Source organism: Stegostoma tigrinum, chromosome 7 (assembly GCF_030684315.1).
Source record: "Stegostoma tigrinum isolate sSteTig4 chromosome 7, sSteTig4.hap1, whole genome shotgun sequence".
NCBI lineage: Eukaryota > Metazoa > Chordata > Chondrichthyes > Orectolobiformes > Stegostomatidae > Stegostoma > Stegostoma tigrinum.
In genome coordinates, this window is record NC_081360.1 from 2,225,837 (window position 1) to 2,245,177 (window position 19,341).

At 42.2% G+C, this 19,341-nt stretch overlaps 1 long non-coding RNA gene across 6 annotated transcripts in view; it reads left to right on the forward strand.

The window, feature by feature from the left end:
• The first annotated feature begins 425 nt into the window (after nt 1–425).
• The window catches only part of LOC125453890 (uncharacterized), a 59,409-nt gene continuing 40,493 nt past the window's right edge, over nt 426–19,341 (forward strand). For 4 of the 6 annotated variants that reach the window (XR_009445904.1, XR_009445900.1, XR_009445901.1 and 1 more), the window contains exons 1-5: nt 426–548; nt 928–1,039; nt 4,341–6,464; nt 10,915–10,997; nt 17,710–17,808. This is a non-coding gene — a long non-coding RNA (uncharacterized LOC125453890). Of the gene's footprint in view, nt 549–927; nt 1,040–3,029; nt 3,093–4,340; nt 6,465–10,914; nt 10,998–17,709; nt 17,809–19,341 lie in introns of all 6 variants that reach the window. The other 2 variants (XR_009445902.1, XR_007247887.2) reach the window with 2 other exon arrangements.

The window sequence follows — 19,341 nt, forward strand, 5'->3', positions numbered from 1 at the left end:
GTGTGTAACATTTCACGCTTGCCTGAACATCTTAATTTACTGACATATCAGCACAGTCAAACCAGAGAAAGACTCTTCATACGTCAGTGTGGGAACGGATTTATTTAGTTTTCCCCTGGCATCATTCAGCTTTGAAATTTGAAATGATTTTATCACCAATAAATTTATTCTTGTGGTGAAATTCAAATATTCTACACCGGAAAGGTATGTATTTTGATCATCTTACCCGTTGACTGTGTGTTCACATCTCTTTGTTATGCTGTTAATTAGAACCAGGACAGAAATATGCTAATAGACTGTGCACTTGTATCATTGAATCCCATCATCTTAAGTCCCAGTATATTCCTTCATATCTTTGTTATATAAAAATATCATTGCTTCATGGCAGCGTTTTTCCCAGCATTCCAGGCGGGAATGTATATGCTCACTTGTGTGCGCACAAACCGTTGCGTTTCAAACAAGCGCAGCACAGGAGGCAAAGGAGAGCCGGAGGAATCGGACGCGGAACACACGCGATAATGGATTGAAAGGAGAAAATTAGAAATCGAGTGAGTGGGTATTCCACGAAGTGGGCAGAGAGACTTTATAAAGTCTGAGAGTAGCCACCGTCACTGAATTGGAAAATACCGATTCTGATTTTGTCAGGAATAGTCTGGAATTGCTGAGTTTCTTTTTTTGCCGGGCCGGGATGAGCGCCACCATGTTTATTGGGGACAATGTTCTCTGAACTATTTTTGAGTCCATCATCTTTATTCGGGGCCCACCGGAAGCAAAGCGCGCGCATGTCCTTTATTTGCTAGGAACGGGGCGAGGGCAACGTGGGCAGGATTTACTCACAACGACTTCAAACCAAGGGAAATGTTTGTTTTTTTTTCTGTTCTGAATTTCTATCCTGGACTGATCGTGATGGATTTTGCAATCTTACAGATCAATGTCAGCAGAGGAATTGGCAGACTTGAACCTCAAACCGAACTGTGAAAGAGTACCACGATTGATGAGGATCTGAATATTGTCAACAAATGAATGTGGTAGCATTCAGGTATGTAAGATATCAGAAAATGTATTGAGATACACTAATTGTGAATAGATTGCACTTGATTAGCTGTTTTCAGTTCTCGGACGTACTCTCAGGAACGATCTAACAGCCGTGGAGTGGATGTAGCACAGATATCCCTGATTGATAACCTAACCTGTAGGTTCAGAATACGAGAAGGACCATATTTTTAAAAAAAATCAAAAAGTGCTGACCATTCAGCCCATGCCAACTCTCTGGAGCAATCCAGTCAGTCCTGTTCCCTTGTTTTATGCCTATACCGTTGCATATTTCTCTTAAGTGCTAGTTTGTTTTTTTTTAAATCAGTCAAGATCCTATTTTCTTTGCTGGCTAATTAATCTATTTTGTTACCTTCAAATATCTGTGCATGTGAATCCCTCAGACTCTACACTCTTTAGTGTTGTGTTATTGTCTCTTCCTATCCCTTCTGCTAAAATACATCACTTCACTATGAGAGAGGTATCCCTGGAAATTGATTAGTAAAAAATATTTTTGATCAAAGTTTTGGGAATATGCTTAGTGACTGATAGCGGAGTTCAGAGAAACTATTTCCAGTGAGTGGGGAATTGAGGATGAGCAGTAACAGTCTGAACACAACGTCAGTACCAGCATATTTTCAGGTCAAGTTTTCCAGATCCTTGTAACTGTTTGATGGTGCAGGGACTGCAGAATTTCATATTCAGTCTGGAAGGTTGGAAAGTGTCAAATTGAAAGAAAGCTACTGTGCCTTCAGGTCGTGTGAACTTCATTAGAATGGTGCAGTCATCCATCAGGGCAAACTGGTACAAAGGATGATGTTGCATGAGCTGGAGAGACAGATACAGAACTGGCTTAACATCGAAGATGGAGTGTAGCAGTGGAAAGATGCTTTTCAGAGTGGAAGGTTTTGCCTAGTAGTGCTCCAGAGGAATGAGTGCTGGGACCTCTGCTGTTTGTGATCTACATAAATAACTTGGAAGAAAACATGGCTGATCTAATCAGTAAGTTTGCAGACAATACAAAGGTTGGTAGAGTTGCAGACAGTGAGAAGGATTGTCAGATGGCAAAGCAGAGTATAGATTGGTTGGAGTTATGGGCAAAAAGATGACGTAGTTTATTCTCTGGATAGATGTGAGGTGATGCAATTTGGAAGGTCAAGTACAGGTTGAAATTATAGAGTAAATGGCAGAACTCTTAGGAATATTGATATGCAGAAGGATCTGGGTGTGCAGGTCCACAGACCACTGAAAGTGACAGTGCAGGTAGATACTTTAGTATAAAAGGCCTTTGGCATGACCGCCATCGTAGGAAGGTGCATTGGCATTATGGACAGGCAAGTTATGCTGTTGCTTTGCAGAACTCTAGTTAGGCCACACTTCGAATATTGCATACATTTCTGGACATCACATATGGATGTGGATGCTTTGGAGAGGGTATAGAAATGGTTTCCCAGGATGTTGTGTGGCACGGGGGAGTTTAGCATTGAAGCAAAGTTGGATTTGTTTACACTGGGACGCAGCAGGGTGAGAGGGTGGCCTGAGAGAAGTTCATAAGATTTTAAATGGCATGGATAAAGCAGAATGTGTGAGGCTTTTATTCCCAGGGCGGAGGGGTCAATTACGAGGGGACACAAGTTCAAGCTGAAGGGGGAATGTGTGAAAGAGATAAGCAAGGCAAGTTTTTCATACAAAGGTTGCTGAGTGCCTGGAATGTGTTGCCACAGGAGGCGATGGAAGCAGACGCGGTAGCAGGTACAAGAAGTCCCTGGCTGAATACATGAACAGGAAGGGAAGAGAGGAATATGGACCCTCTGAATCAAGACAGTTTTAGCATGGAGGGGCAGAATGTACAGGCATAGGCTTGGAGTGCTAAAGGGACTGTTCCTGTGCTATATTGTTCTTTGTTCTCAACAGAAGATTTCGTCTGGGTTGGAAGTTAAAATGAAACTCATGATCCAGCTTGCAGACTGAATGGATTTTTTTTTTTACTTCTGCAGAATAATAACCCAATCTGTATTTGCTATTCACAATGTGGAGCAGGCCCCATCATTAGCAGTGAGGTCAGTAAGTAAAATGTGTAAGATACGAATGATTCATCATTTATTTTCATCTTGCAAAACCTTGAAGATAACCTGAAGAAAAATATGTTATTTGCAGAGTAGGTTATATAACACAGAAAACCATTGTCAAAGTATTACATTCTAACTGAATGAAAGGCTAAAATAAACTCCAACTGTCAACAAAAACCAAAAAAAGTCACCGGTGATGATTGGTGTTCCTACCTGCACCTCGCACCCTGAAGCAAGAAGTTGCATTTAAAAGACTGGGAGGTTTGAGTCGCCGGTGGCAGGAAAAGTAAAAATTCTGGAGGTTCGCAGGTTAAAAAAAAATTAAGTCTGGAGGGGCTAGTGTAAGACAGGCAAAGTAGAATGAGTATTTGGCTGTAAGTATAGGATAAGTACAGTGTCTGCCTGTCTCAAACACCCTGCCTTAGTCTGGTTGTTCTAGAGGGGAAATCCCCCACGCGAAGGTTAGGACCCTTCTCCAGTCCTCCTTGTCTTACTCATTTATGTCACTACTTTGGAACAACATTGGCACGCCAGATATGTTCCCACTTTGAGGATAGTAATGATGAAATGTGCTCTCGTTTTGGGATCCGCAGCCACCCCCATTGTGCGTATCGCCCTCAGGCTGCTGGGTTTGTTGACCGTTGTAACCAGACTTTGAAAACTAAACTTGCCAAATTGACTTCTGTGACCGGTCTCTCCTGGGTTCAATTGTTGCCTCTGGTCTTATTCCACCTGCATTGCACTCACGTGGGCAAACCCCAGCCAAAATCATTTACAGTCAAGCTCTCCGGGAGTGATGCCCTTCCCCTGTTCTTTTCCACCACATGACTGAGGACTTGTCCTCTTATAATCTTACTTTGATTAAAATTTTGTGAGGTCTTCACTCCCAGGTCCATGCTGCTTAAGAGTAACTCCCCTCCCTTGACACTGTTCTGACTGTTGAACCCGCTCCTTTGTTCTCATCAAGAATTGGACGTGCTGCGGCCTCCAATCTCAATGGGAAGGGCCCTTCCAGGTTCTCCTCACCACCGCTACTGCTGCTAAGGTCGCCGGGCTCTCTGCTTGAGTTAACCTCCATCATTGCAAGGTCATCGGTCGAGCCCCTTCCGAAGGGGGAGATGAAGGAGATGGAGATGATGAGGAACTGGCGAAGGAACCAGAATCAGTTGGTAACAAACCAGACTCATAAGATACAACCAAAACTGCATGTTTCGAATAGTAATTCTTCTTTTGTTTTAGATATCCTAATTCTTGCTCCAGGATGACCAGAAGGAATCTCCCAGCCATTCTAGATACTCCTGCAAACACCAACAGCAGCCAAAGTCCAGAGGACAGAGCCGCTGGATTCACCTGACTGTAAATGATGGGCCCCCGCAAAAGGATTAAAGCCTGCTATTGGACTTTCCATTGTCATGGCCGCCTTTACAGCTTTAAGCCGAAAGAACAATTTGTGTTTTTTTAAGGCTCATATCCTTTTATTTGGAAACCGCACTGTGTGTAACCCACTTGCCCTGTCAGTAGAGACGTTATTTGTAGCCACCCCTGGATGGACCCCCTTTGACTAAGACATGACTAACGACTCATGCAGAGGCCAGACTGGTTCATACCGATGAAGTATTCACAGGAGATGTGTAGAGCTGATAAACTTAAACAAGACACAGTCCCCCAGTGTTTGAACCCGCTAAGTTACCCGCTTTGCTTTTCAGGACAGGGTGCGTATATGCTCTAGTCCCCAGTGACACCACCTGTGTGCAGACGCAGTGCTCCCGCCAACATTGCCATGTGAACCAAGGCCTGTTTACATGCACTTGCGATGAGCAAAGATGTCTTAACATAACTGGCGGTAGACAGTTTATTTGTGGCCAATGAAATTGGACACGTCAGTTCAGCCACCTGGACGTATCCATTTGATACCTACTAACCGATGGGATCAGGCGGAGACTCCAGCCAGCCGGAGAACTCGTGGTACAAACAATTTGCGCAGGGCAGAAAAATAATCATGAAGTCAAATGCTATTGAGCTAAAAAAGTCTTCGTGTTCCTCCTGAATGGGGTATACACAACAGCCACTCCAAACCTTCCAATCCTCTTTGCCATTGGTACTATCAGACCACTTGCTGTCCCATGCCCCCATCGAGGACATACCCATAGGAAGACAGTGGCCGGAACCATTAGCGCACAATTTTGTGCAGCCTGAGAGGACCCAGTCTCAATGGGGTCCTCACTTGGCTCCGGGTTCCTCGGACCCCAGTCTCTAGGGAGATCACTGGGAGTCATTAGTGTTAAAAGTAGAAACTACCTTATTTGTAGATTAACCGTCCTTCTCCTTGGAGGCAGAGCAGTATGGTGCTGGCTCGAAGGGCTGAATGGCCTACTCCAGCACCTATTGTCTATTGTATTGGCAGGCTCTGGCATCCCACTGCTTGGATTGACCTAATCTCTGCTCTCCCACCTTTATGGTGTGGTCATGGAATGACCAAAGTGGGGAGATGAGAATCTGAAACTTGGATACAGGTGCAAGATGGCTTCTCGGTGCAAGTTAGCAACAAAATGGCTTCTAGCCTGGGAACTGTAAATTCTGCTAGAGCTGCTCTTTTAGCCTTGGAACTCTGAGTTCTGCTAGAGCTGCATAAATAATGCAGTAATGATAAGATAATGCAGTACTAACCATTCTAGCTGACCTTCAGTAGCAAATGTTATGGTGCTATATGGCGAGACAAAAAGTAACCTAAACATTGTGACTTAAGTTGTTTACCAGTTAATACTATTGGATTATGTAACTGTCAATGAAGCAATATCATGTATTGATTGGTAATTGTTAGAATACACTATGCGATCACGCCATGTACCCTGCTTTAAGAAAAGTATAAAAATGTCTTTGTATTAAGTTGTGTGTGCAGCTCCTCTGAGGAATACAGAAGTGCTCAACTTCTGTGTTTTCCGGATGATCTGTACCCGGCCAATTGAAGAAATAAAGAGTAAAGTGCGAGTGTTCATTGACTGAGCACGGAATCGAGGGACCCCACCAGGGGTCGAGATTTACGGTTACATTCTGCTATTAATTATATTTGGGAATGAACATATTTCATTGTTGCCCATTTCTACTGATGATAAATTGACTTGCCTTCAAACGTAGGGTTTTATTTTCCAGATAAAAGTCAAATAAATTAGCTTTGTGTTTAACACAACTTATATTTGGTTTTCAAATGTCCCAAGCACACGTGAATTTCTCTTGGTGATAACAAGGTGTGGAGCTGGATGAACACAGCAGGCCAAACAGCATCTTAGGAGCACAAAAGCTGATGTTTCAGGCCTAGACCCTTCTTTTGGCCTTCTTAGCGAGAGGATTCAGATACAGGAGCAGGTATGTCCTTCCATAATTCCACAGGTCTCAATGAGACCATAGCTGCATGGTTGTGTGCAATTTTGGTCTTTTTTTTCTTGAGGAAGAATGTTTTGGCTGCGGAGGCAGTACAATGAAGGTTAACCAGAATGATTCCTGGGATGACAGGACTGACATGTGAAGAAAGACTGGATCAGTTAGGACTGTATTCACTCGAGTTCAGAAGAGTGGCCTTTTATAGAAACAAAAGAATTCTGACAGGACTACACAGAATGAACACAGGAAGGCTGTTCTCAATAAACAGGATGTCCAGAACCATGGGTCAGACTTTAAGGATATGGGCGAAGCCATTTAGGACTGAGATAAGAAGAAATTTCCTTACCTCTGGAATTATCTGCCACAGAAAGCACTTGAAAACAGAACGTGGAATGTATTTAAGAAGGACTTAGATATAATTCTTGGGGTGAAAGGGATCAGGGTATGGAGAGAAAGCTGGAACAGATGGATGATCAGCCATGATTCTGTTAAATTTTGGAGCAGGCTTGAATGACCAAACAGCCTACTTCAATTTTCTTTGTCAATGTTTATTATTCTCCTGAATATTTTTTCTCTTCTGACCATTATTATGGTTCTTTCCTCCCCTTTTTGCAGCTTAGAACATAGAACATTACAGCACAGTACAGGCCCTTCGGCCCTCGATGTAGCTTAACTACGTAGTTTTTTTTAAATGTTGTAAGTGTTCCCTCCTGTGAAGATTGATTTAAATGTATTTGTTTAACGCTAATGGCTCTATTATTATCATTTACAAACCTCATTCTCTCAGCGGCCGATGTTCACAGTTCTCTTTTTATCTTTTGAAATACTTCATTGACCACAATATGATTTCTCCTGTTATGGTTATTTCCTCCCCTTTTTACTGTTTTACTATTTTTAGTGTATTTTTAATGTTGTAAGTATGCCCTACTGTGAAGATTGATGAAAAGTATTTGTTTAACTCTCCTGCCCTTTCCTAGCTCCTCAGTGTTATCGTTTACGAAGCTCATTCTACAAGGGGTCAATGTTCACAGTGCTGTCTTTTTTTATTTACTGAAATAATTAATCGAGCACAATACACATTGTTTCTCCATAATCATCTGTAAGGCCTTGTTCAGTAGCATTGTGAGAGAGTCCTTGCCATAACAATGTGCAACAGTTTAATAATGTCCAACATCGTGAAAAAAAGGCAAATTTCATCAAAGCTTCTTGTCTTGCACATTTCGGTTCATTCACAATAAGCACCAATGGAAAGAGAATGAACATTTTATACCGTATGACCTGACTGCTGACTGGGTGAATAAAAGACTCTGATTGGTGAAGGCATTGCAAAGAAAAATGCACCAGTTAGATGATGGCCAACAGTTAGCGACCAAACTGTTTAAATTTCAGGCAGACAGATTGACTCTGACTGATTTTTCAAGGCATTATTGGAGACCTGAACTAGAGAAGGGCTGGCCCCTGTCTGGTTGAATTGAAGGAGGTACAGTTTGCTGTATGTGTTCATACTGTTTGCAAAGAACAAAGGGCATGCATACTAATATATGTAGCTTCCAGTCCACTTATTTGTGCCACACTGAAAGGTAATTGGCAATCTTAAATTGGTGGCAGCATAATACTCAACATGCTCAGAATTATTAATCAAATGTCCTTCAATCTTAGAATCATATCTAATATTGGGCACTGTTAATCTTTGAGTGCTGTAAGCAAAAGCTGGCTGGCTATGGTCAATGCATTATCTGTTGCGAAGAGACAAAAGGAAATGCTGTTTGCCAAAGTCTACCAACCTTTAGGTAGAGGTGAGGAATGGTGCAGAATGTGATTGTTAATATTCGCTCAGAAGTGGAAAACAGGTGGACTGTTGCACTTAAGAAACAATTCCTATGAAAGATAATGTGGGAACATCATGCTGTTGAGTCAGCCGCACATAGTGAGGGGATGGGCAGTGAGAGGAGCCACAGTAAATGTATAGCCTGAAACAGAGAGCTAAATTACATGCATGATTGGAGGTAGTGGAAGTTTGACAATGGCAGAGAGGTGATCAAGGAAAGCAAGTGTCATAAAGCCATACAGATTTCAGTTATATAGATTTACAGCACAGAAAGAGTGCCCTCCACCCACCATTCCAATGCTAGTCATCAAACATTAGTGAAAGAGAGCAATAGATGAACATGGATTCAGATCCCACAGCAAAGGTGTCACTCCAGATGCAGAGACATGGAATGTCTCCCAAATAACAGAGCACAACCATAAAAGCCCTGCATTATCAATGACTCCATTAAAAATATTTAGTCCTGAAACAATCTTATCGATTTCAATATTAAAATCTGCTGGAACCTGCAGCTGGAAAGATGTCAGAGAGTAGCTTCAAAATTGAGGAAATCCTTTGGAATTCGGTGATGTAACCGAGGTTACTCTTTGGAAATTATATGAGTTAGTTTGTAAAATCAATCTCCATCAGCCAGAGTGAGACATTCAGAAGAGATAATCATTTCACTTGATTTGAGTTTTGCTGTGTGTACCAGCCACAGTGAACTCTGATAAAAGGAGTTTCAAAAATCCGCCCGTCAGTCCAAGACAGATGTGCACAACATCCCCTCTTCATGGCTCAGGATGACTGATTATCCCCCCTGCTGTACAATGTCCCTCAGCATTGCCAGCAGTCACTCAATTTAAGAATGGTATCTGCTCAGGGCTGTGAGTTTCTATCCTGGACTTTCATACGGATAAACCGGGCTTCTCCAGCCACCCAACCAGACAATTGGCCACTTGCTCTTGCTGCAATCATAATGTGTCTGAATGAAACCAAGAAACAATACCCTGTTCATTGCCATTGAGTAATTTGAAAGAACCTCCTTGCTGTTGTACTCATTAACACTAATAATAAATCATATAATATCATAGGCTCTATTAAATTCTCTTTTAAACTGTCCTTCTATGTTCAAATACTTATGCACACATATACCCAGGTCATTCTAAGCTTGCAACCCCTTTTGAGTTGTGCCCTTTGTTTTATATTGCTGAGGTACCTTCATCCCATCAAAATGTATGGCCTTACACATGTCCACATTGAACTTCATCCACCTCTGATCCACACACCCCACTAACATTACAAAAGTTTACAAAAAATTATGAGAGGCATCAATTGAATGGAGAGTCATGTCGTTTCTCAGGTGGAAATGTCAATTACTAGGGGACCTAAATTTAAGACAAAAAGGTGTACGTTTAAAAGAGATGTAAGAGTCAAGCGTTTTGACAGAGGGTTGTAAGTGCTTGGAATACTCTGCCAGAGGTAGAGGCAGATATGATAGATATGAATAGGCAGAGAATAAAGTGATATGGATTGCACAGGGACAAAAGATTTTTAGTTTAGAAAGGCATCATGTATCAGCACAGTCTTGGTGGCCCAAAGGGCCTGTTCCTTTGCTGTGTTGTTCTTTTGACCATTCTGCTCACATTTTTCTCTGTCTCCGAATCCTTACTCATGCACAAATATTGATCCTGTTCCCTCTAGTCCTATGTTTGGGGTACTAATATATATTTGGAAAAACAAGGGTCTCAACATTGCCACTGAGGGAATTTCAATAGATTCATTCAACTATCCTGAAAAATATCCATGTGCCACAGTTGTATTTCCTTTCTCTCAGCTAATTTTGTACATGTGTTGTTATTGTGGTTATTTTCCCCAGAAACATAAACTCATGGGTCAGCTCTATAACATTGAATCACATACTTTCTGGAAGTCTCTGACATGCATGAACTGTATTCCTCTAATCAAACATATTTCACATGTTCAAAAGGAAAAACAGGTCATTAACAGCAAGTTAGGTAACATCATGTTTCCTTAAGAAATTTATGGCTACTTCTCATGAATTGACTGATCTTTGCCCATGTGACTCTTCATTTTACCTTCACTGTTGTCTCTACAACTTTCCAAGCAACCAAAATAAATTGGCTTGTCTATAACAGTTGGATATATTCTTGCAACTTCTTTTTCACAAATGACTAATCTTTGCAATTTCCCTGTATTTCAGCACTACTCTTGATAAACTTACAAATTCAGCAAAGTTTCTAGTCACTTCAAGCAGACTTTGTAAGTAGACATGGAGACCCCCAGTGAAACAGTTCATATTCTTCCATGTGGCTCACCATCTCAGAAGATACCCATTTTGGAAAAGCCTGATCGGTATTTTCTTGCCACTGCATACCAAAACATTGTTACAGCTCCACTTGTCTCGTGTTCAAGGCCATTTTCAAAACTTAAACACAAGCACAAGATTAATAAACGTAGAAGGGGTAAAGTGCACTGAGTACATTCATCTAACTAGTACGTGAGACAATAAGGAAGATGAGATTTCAGTCCCTCTTTCACCTGTCATCGACAAACCCATCACATTGTAACACCTTGTGTCTTATGTTATTTCTGCTTTCTTTCCAGGCAAACATTGGATTTGCCATTGGCCTGTATTGGCATTAAGCACGAATTGACCTTGGATCTCATTTGGGCTGAGGCAGCTGAAGGTGAGACAGAGACAGAAGCAAAAAGAGGTGCAAAATAGGAGTGTCGTGAGTCAGCTGATTACAGTGGGAAATGAGTGCTGTGAGTTGCACCCCAAGTTTCCCAGGAGTTACAGTGATTGTGTTTGTGTTTTTTTTAAATTGAATGTTTTCCTCAGGTGTGACTTCCTTTTTGTAAACCATGCTGACTTTGTCTGGATCCGCCTGTACCACTCATAAACAAAACATTTCACTGTGTTTCAGTACATGTGACAACAAATCAATCTATTCATCCCTCTGTTTCTCTCTCTCTGTTGTCTGTTGATCTCTCTCTGTCTCAGTCCTATACTGTTTCTCTCCCTGTGATCTTTCTCTGTATCTCTCTCGAGGTTTCTTTTTCTCTCTCTAGGCTTCTTTCTTTCTCTCTCTCTCTCTGTTTCCCTGGGGGTTTCACTCTGTCTCCCAGGGGGTTTCACTCTATGTCTGCCTGTCTCTCTCTCTCTCTCTCTCTCTCTCTCTCTCTCTCTCTCTCTCTCTCTCTCTCTCTCTCTCTCTCTCTCTGTCTTTCTCCCCCAGGGGATTTCACTTTCCGTCTGCCTGTGTCTCTCTATCACACTATCTCTTTCCTTGGGGATTTCATTTTCCATCTTCCTGTGTCTTTATATCCTTCTGCCTCTCTTCCCGGGGGTTTCATTCTGTCAACATGTGTCTCTCTATCTCTCTGACTCTCTCCCGGGGGCTTTCATTCTCTGTCTGTCTGTTTCTTTCTACCCCTGCCTCTCTCCATGGGAGTATATTTATACTCAGTGCCAGGAATGGTGCTGAACAATTATTGCACTGGGATTCTCCTTTTGTCCCTCTCTCTCCCTCTTGCCCATGTTTTTTTTTCCTCTCCTTCTGTCAACTCTCTTTTCTCCTCTCAAATTTTCTTTCTTTTACCCTCTGTTTATCTGATTCTCTGTCTCCCTCCCTACCTCCCTCTCCTGCTGTCTGTCCAACTCTCTGTCTGTCTGTCCCCCTCCGTCTGTTTCTCCTTGTCCCTCCATTTTATTCCTTCCTACCTCTCCCTCTGACTGTCCCTGGCTCCTTCTGTCCCCTCCCACCGTCTGTCCCTAAGTGTATCATGCACAAAAATCTGTGTGAGGGGAGGCAATATTTGAGAGACACAAATTGGGGTGAGTTCCAATCTTGGGATGGAGGGCAAAATTTGGGGGTAATATTTGGGGGAACTGAATTGGGGAAACACAATATTTGGGGAACAATTTTGGTGGGTCTGGGGCAAAATGTTTGTGCAGTGGCAGTGCAATATCTGAGAGGGGCAATATTGCTTTGGTGAGCACAAAATATGTGATGTGGTAAAGTACTGTGAGGGTGGGGCAAAATTGGGAAACACACCTCTGGGAGGTAGACAGAGCAGCAAAACTGGGAGGCATTGAAACGTGTTAAGAGGAATATCGGGAGAGTGAAAACGGAAGAGGGGAGGGTGTGAATGAGGAGCATTTGGGGAGGCTTAAACTCAGCCACTTTATGTTTGTTCATGGCAGCCATTTCATGTTACCACAGCACTGACATTGACTTTATAAATAGGGAAAGGCAAGAAAGACTGGGGAATTCATGTGTATTTGTGTGCAACTTTGATTCAGCAGAATGACAGCTGGACAGCAAGGGTTCAATGCAAAGGGAATAAAATGACACAAACCCAGGGCTGTATTGCTGAAAGTTAGAAGGATGGGAGATGGTTGAAGAATTCAAGAGAATAATGGAAACTGTTGGGGTAGCTGGAGAAAAAAAGTTTCTTGTTGTTTCTGGACCTAGAACTTGGTTCATCACCTTAATATCTAAAAATAGCCTGAAACACTTTCAGAGTTTTAATCACGTACTGAATATATTTAAGCATGTAAATTTACAACATACTAGATGTTTATATAGAGATATAAACATGATATAGTTCAGTAACAAGCACAAAATATCATTTTAAATCTCATGTATCAAACAGTCCCAGGACAGGGACTGCACAGGGAGCTCTCATGATGTCACATTAAAATTTGAAGGACAGCCATAATGCGAGCGGAGATGCAACGTCAAACTCAGTCTAAACTGTCTCCATCACACACCACCCTCCCCCAACACACACACAAACACACACAGACACATTCCTGAATTCTTGACTGTGATAGAGATGACACCAACGTTGATGGTGTAGTGGACAGCAAAGACAGTTATATCAAAGTACAACAGATGGGTGAATGGGCTGAGGAGTGGCAGATGGAATTTAACTTAGATCAGTTTGAGGTGCTGAATTTTGATAAGGCAAGTCAAGGCAGCACTGGTGCACTCAATGATAAGGTCATAGGGAGTGCTAATGAAAAGACAGACTTTCGGGTGCAGGTTCTTAGTTCCTTGAGAGTGGAGCCGCAGATAGACAGGATAATGAAGAAGGTATTTTGTATGCTTGCTTTTATTGGTGAGTGTATTGAATTGGGACCTCGTGTTGTGGCTGTACAGACCTTGATTTGGCCCCTTTTGGAACACTACATTCAATTCTGGTCTTCCTGCAAGAGGAAATTATCTCTGAAATTTGAAAGGGTTCAGAAAAGATTCATAAGAATGTTGCCAGGGTTGGAGGGTTTGATGTATTGGGAGGCTGAATGGGGTGAGGTTATTTTCCCTGGAGTGTGGGAGGTTGAGGGGTGACCTTATAGAAGTTGATAAACCATGAGGGGCATGATTAGGATGAATAACCAAGGCCGATTCGGAGGAGCCAAAATGGAGGATATAGGTTTAAGGTGAGAGGGGAAAGATTTAACACAGACCAAAAGGCAAAATTTTCATACAGACTGTGGTGTGTGTCTGGAATGAGTTGCCACAGGAGGTGGTAGAAACTGGTGTAATTACAACATTTAAGAGTCATCTGGATGGGTATATGAGTAGGAAGGGTTTAGAGGGATGTGGATGAAATTCTGACAAACGGAATTCGATTGGTTTAGGATTTCTGGCTGCCATGGATGAGTTTGACTGACGACCCCATTTCTATAATGTACTGCTCTATGACTCTCAAACTGTATGAGTGTCACAGGGTTTTCTACATCTCATCATATTGTCTACTTTACTGTGTGAATTCTATTTAAGACATTGGCAGATAAGAATTAATGTGGTTCTGGATGTGAGTTTGCTCGCTGAGCTGGAAGGTTAGTTTTCAGACATTTCATCACCATTCTAGGTAACATCATCAGTGAGCCTCCGACGAAGCGCTGGTGTTATGTCCCGCTTTCTATTTATCTGTTTAGGTTTCCTTGGGTTGGTGATGTCATTTCCTGCGTTGGTGATGTCATTTTCTGTTCTTTTTCTCAGAGGATGGTAGATTGGCTCCAAATCCATGTTTGTTGATCGAGTTCCAGTTGGAATGCCGTGCTTCTAGGAATTCTCGTGCGTGTCTCTGTTTGGCTTGTCCTAGGATGGATGTGTTGTCCGAATCAAAGTGGTGTCCTTCCTCATCTGTATGTAAGGATACGAGTGATAGTGGGTCATGTCGTTTTTGTGGCTAGTTGATGTTCATGTATCCTGGTGGCTAGCTTTCCACCTGTTTGTCCAATGTACTGTTTGTCACAGTTCTGGCAAGGTATTTTGTAAATGACATTCGTTTTGCTTGTTGTCTGTATAGGGTCTTTTAAGTTCATTAGCTGCTGTTTTAGTGTGTTGGTGGGTTTGTGTGCTACCTGATGCCAAGAGGTCCGAGTAGTCTGGCAGTCATTTCCGAGATGCCTTTGATGTAGGGGAGAGTGGTTGTGGTTTCTGGGTCCGTTTTGTCTGTTTGTTTGGGTTTATTGCTGAGAAATCGGCAGACTGTGTTCATAGGGTACCCATTCTTTTTGAATACGCTGTATAGGTATATCACCATAAACTAACCTTCCAGTTCAGCGAGCAAACGCACATCCAGAACCTCAACCTGAGCTACAAATCTTCTCAAAACTCACGAATTAATGTGGTGAAATGAGATTCATGTTGGAAGCTGTCAACATAGACATTAGTAAGGCATTAGATGAGGGACCACTTGGCAAGTTGTTAGAAATGATAGCATCTCATGGGACTCAGGGTGTGCTGGCTAAATTTATACAGAAACTTATGTATTAACTTGGCCATAATACACAGACATTAGAGGTGGAAGTGATGCTTTTCAGAACGGAGATCAGTAACTTGTCATGTTCCAAAGGGATCAGTGCTGGGACCTTTGTTGTATGTAATATATATAGATGATCTGGAGAAAAATGTAGGTGATCTGATTGGTAAGATGCGGATGATGCCTAAATTGGTGGAGCTGCAGATAGTGAGGGGGACTGTCAAAGGATACAGTGGGATATAGATAGATTGCAGATATGGACAGGGAAATGGCAGGTTGAGTTTAATCCGTATATACAAGAGGTGATGCTTTTCGGAAGATCGGATTCAGGGACGAATTATACAATAATTGGTAGAACCTTGAGGAGCACTGACATACAGAGGGGTCTGGGCACACAGGTCCACAGATCCCTGGAAGTGGCTGCACAGATGGAGAAGGTGCTCAAGAAGGCACTTGCCTTCATTGTCAGGGCATTGAATATCAAATTTGGCAAATTATGTTACAGTTGTACAAAACTGTAGACAGGCCACATTTGAAATATTGCATGCAGTTCTGGTTGCAACACTAACAGAACAACGTGGATGCTTTGGAGGGGGTGCAGAAAAGGTTTATTAGGACATTGCTTGGTTTGGAGAGGTTTCCTTATGAGGAAATCTTCAATAAACCCAGATTATTTTGTTGGAAGGACAGAGGCTGAGGCATTATCTGACAGATCTACAAAATTACGAGTGGCATAGATATGATGGGTAGTCAGAGACTTTCACGCAGGTTGGAATGGTCAACACCAAGAGGACAGACATTCAAAGTGAAATGCAGTGAAATGTTTCACTCAGAGGTTTGAGAGTGCCTGGAACACACTGCCAGTGGAGGTGGTGAACGCAGGCATGTTAGCAATGTTTAAGGCATATCTTGATAGACACATGAGCTGGAGGTGAACTGAGGGCTGGAAACCCTCTTGGCAGATACATAGTGGGTCTGTGTAAGGATTGGAATCAGTGCAGGTTTTGTGGGCCGAAGGGACTGTTCCTTTGTTGTATTGTTCTTTGTGTTTGCAAGAAGAAAAGAAAACAAAACAGAATGCCCCACTTTAAAATGGTGACAGATTAGGAAACAGCATTGTCTTGGATTAGTCTCATATTGTACGCAAATAACAGGAAGTAATCAAGCCAATAATTAGGAGGCGCTGTGGTGCAAACCACTTCAGTTTCCCCCAGCAACGGTCTGTGAACAAATCCCAAATCTGCTCCTCTAGCAACAACCCCTGAACTCATCCCCGCACTGTTCCCCTTGCAAAGACCTCTGAACCCAACCACATTCTATTCGACTGGAAATAGCTTGTGAACCCATCCTTATTTTATCCCCTGGCAAAGACCTGTGAATCCGTCCCCAGGGTATTCCCTTAGCAATAGTCTGTGAACCCATCTCTAAGCTGTTACATGAGAAACGGCCTGTGAACCCATCCCACTCAATTCTATCAAAAGACTGCGAACCCATCCTCATTCTGTTGCCCCAAAAAAGGACTGTGAACCCTTCTTGGTCAAGGCATCCCCACTGTATTCCCCTCGTAACGGGCTGTGAATGCAATCCTTCTATACTCCCCCAGCACCAGCCTCTGAACTCAGCCCTACCTTGTTCCCATAACAACATCATCTGAAACCACCCACATTCTGTCGCCCTCACAATGGCCTGTGAACCATTCCCACTCAATTCCCCTCGCAATGGCCTATGAATGCAAACCTATTCTTGTTCCTGAGCTCTGTCTCCATGGGTTACCAATGTATAGACATGGCTCGGGAAGAGACGCTGACAGGTAGCAATTACTTCACCTTGATGCCATCTGTTCTGATCTAAAATTTTACTGTTTGATCCAGGAGCAATAGTGGCTCCAGGTAACAATCCTCTGACTTACCCAGCTTCCTTCATCCAAACTAATAGCCTCTGGACTCAACATTGTGTATACCAATTTCAGTGATTAAACACTGTCCACATTTTGTTTCATTTTCTTTGCTGTTTTCATTTATTTCTTTCAGTCAGCAATACATCTGCTTGTGATACATCTTTTGTTTCTTTATTGATTTTCCAGTGGACTAATGTTCCTGTCATTGAGTCTCTACTGCCTTCCATTGTGTCACAGACCTTCCTTTTGTCACAGTCCCACCCACACCTTGCTCAAGGTCTATTCGACGTCTAATATTTCCTAGATCTGATGAAATCCCACAGATCTGAAACATTCATGTTTTTTTTCTTTTGCTCTCTGCACATTTGCTGCATGGCATACTGAGTGTGTTCCAGCATTTTCTGTTTTTGAATATTTAGATTTGGGACCAAATAACTTAATATTGAAATTTGCAGCTCATAACAAGCCATGTTTCTAAGTTGAGGAAGAATGTAACATGACACAACACAATATTACATACTGGGTAGCTCCTTGGCAAATAATTCAACCAGTAATATGAGGTCAGGGTATGGTCTGGTAGGAGGAATATGAACATTACCCACTTGTTGCAGCAGAAACAAATCTCAACTGTGTTATGACAATCTGACGTCATAAATCCGATCCTATAAACTGTCTGCTCTGATCAGAATGCCAGATTGATGTTCTTTCTTATCTTTTCTCAGGATGTGAGGGATGTTCTTGCCAATCCCTAATTGCTGAGAGGGACAGTTAAGAGTCAAATACATTCTTTTGAGTCTGACGTCACATGTATTTCAGACCAGGTAAGGACAGCAGATTTCCTTTCATGAATCTGATGGGTTTTACACAAATTCAATTTTCATGAATTCAAATTTCACCACCTGCAGAGTTAGGAATTGAACACCTATTCCCAAAATGCTAATCTAGGGTTTTGGATTAACGACCCAGTTACAATCAGCAGAATATACAAAGGTTGTGAAATTGAGAGAAATTAATTGGATGTTTATGGAGCTGATACTTGGAAGGAAAAACTACCAGATAAACTGCTTGATTGTCATTAAAACCATTCAGTGTTTGCACAAAACAGCCAATGAGAGGCAGACTTGGGAGATAGAGCACGAAGGAGGCATATTATGGAAGAAAAACTCAACTTGACTGTTCCCATTTTCTCCCCAAACTCTTTGATTCCTCCGAAATAAAACAAGTGCAGAAGTTAAATGCTAGAGATCTGAACTAAAGACAGATATCCAACATCTGTAACAGCTGGATTTGAACTGGGCCCCCCAGAACATTATCTGGATCACTGTTAGATTGACAGTCCAGTGATGATGCCACTCGGCCATTGCTACTTTCTATTTCTCTGGGAGTTTCCAAATCCCAACTTTTACTTCTGACACAAGGATTCAATCTGAGAGATTGAATCATTCCTCACCACTTATGATCCATCTCTAAACCAAACTCAAGAGGGAACATGACTATGTGAAACCTTTCACCCGCCGACACAAATTCAGATGACTCTTCCTCTGAGAATCTCTCCTTGATAAATGTCAGAGATCTGCTCTTTGATGTAATATCTCTCAGCTTGTACTTACACCAGTGCTGTTCCTAAACCATTCGGACTGGCATCTATTTGTATTTTGTACATAGCTACATCCAATGCAGAGAGTTGATGTTTAGGTTGTCTCTTGTTGGAGAATGCCATTGCCTGGCATTTGCGCAGCATGAATGTGTCTTGTCACTTCATATTGCTCAGCTCTTGCTGCATTTGAACACGGACTGCTTCAGTACACGAGAATAATGCAGACTGTTGTGCAGTCATCAGTGAACATCCCCATTTCTGACCTATTGATGGCAGGACAATCACTGATGAGGTTATCAAAGACAACTAGATGACTGACCTCCAGCAATCACATTTTCAGCACAGCCATTTTCCAATGTGCCAGACATGACTTCATTCCACAAAGAACTTGCCTCACTTCACATTTTCTGAAGAAGGGTCTAGGCCCGAAACGTAAGCCTTCCTGCTCCTCTGATGCTGCTTGGCCTGCTGTGTTCATCCAGCTTTACACCTTGTTATTTCACATTGATGGCAGTTTTTCTCAGGATTCTTGACACCAAACCAAATTAAATGAAATCCTAATGTCAAGGACTGTCATTCTCACCCTACTTCTTGAACTCAGCTCTTTTGTCCATATGTGAACAAAGGTTGTAACAGGGTCAGGAGCTGAGCAGCCCTGATGGAATCAAAACTGGGTATCAATGAGCATGTTGTTGCTAAGCAAGTACTGCTTGTGAGCACTGGTGATGACACATTTCATTGCTATGGTGATGATCAA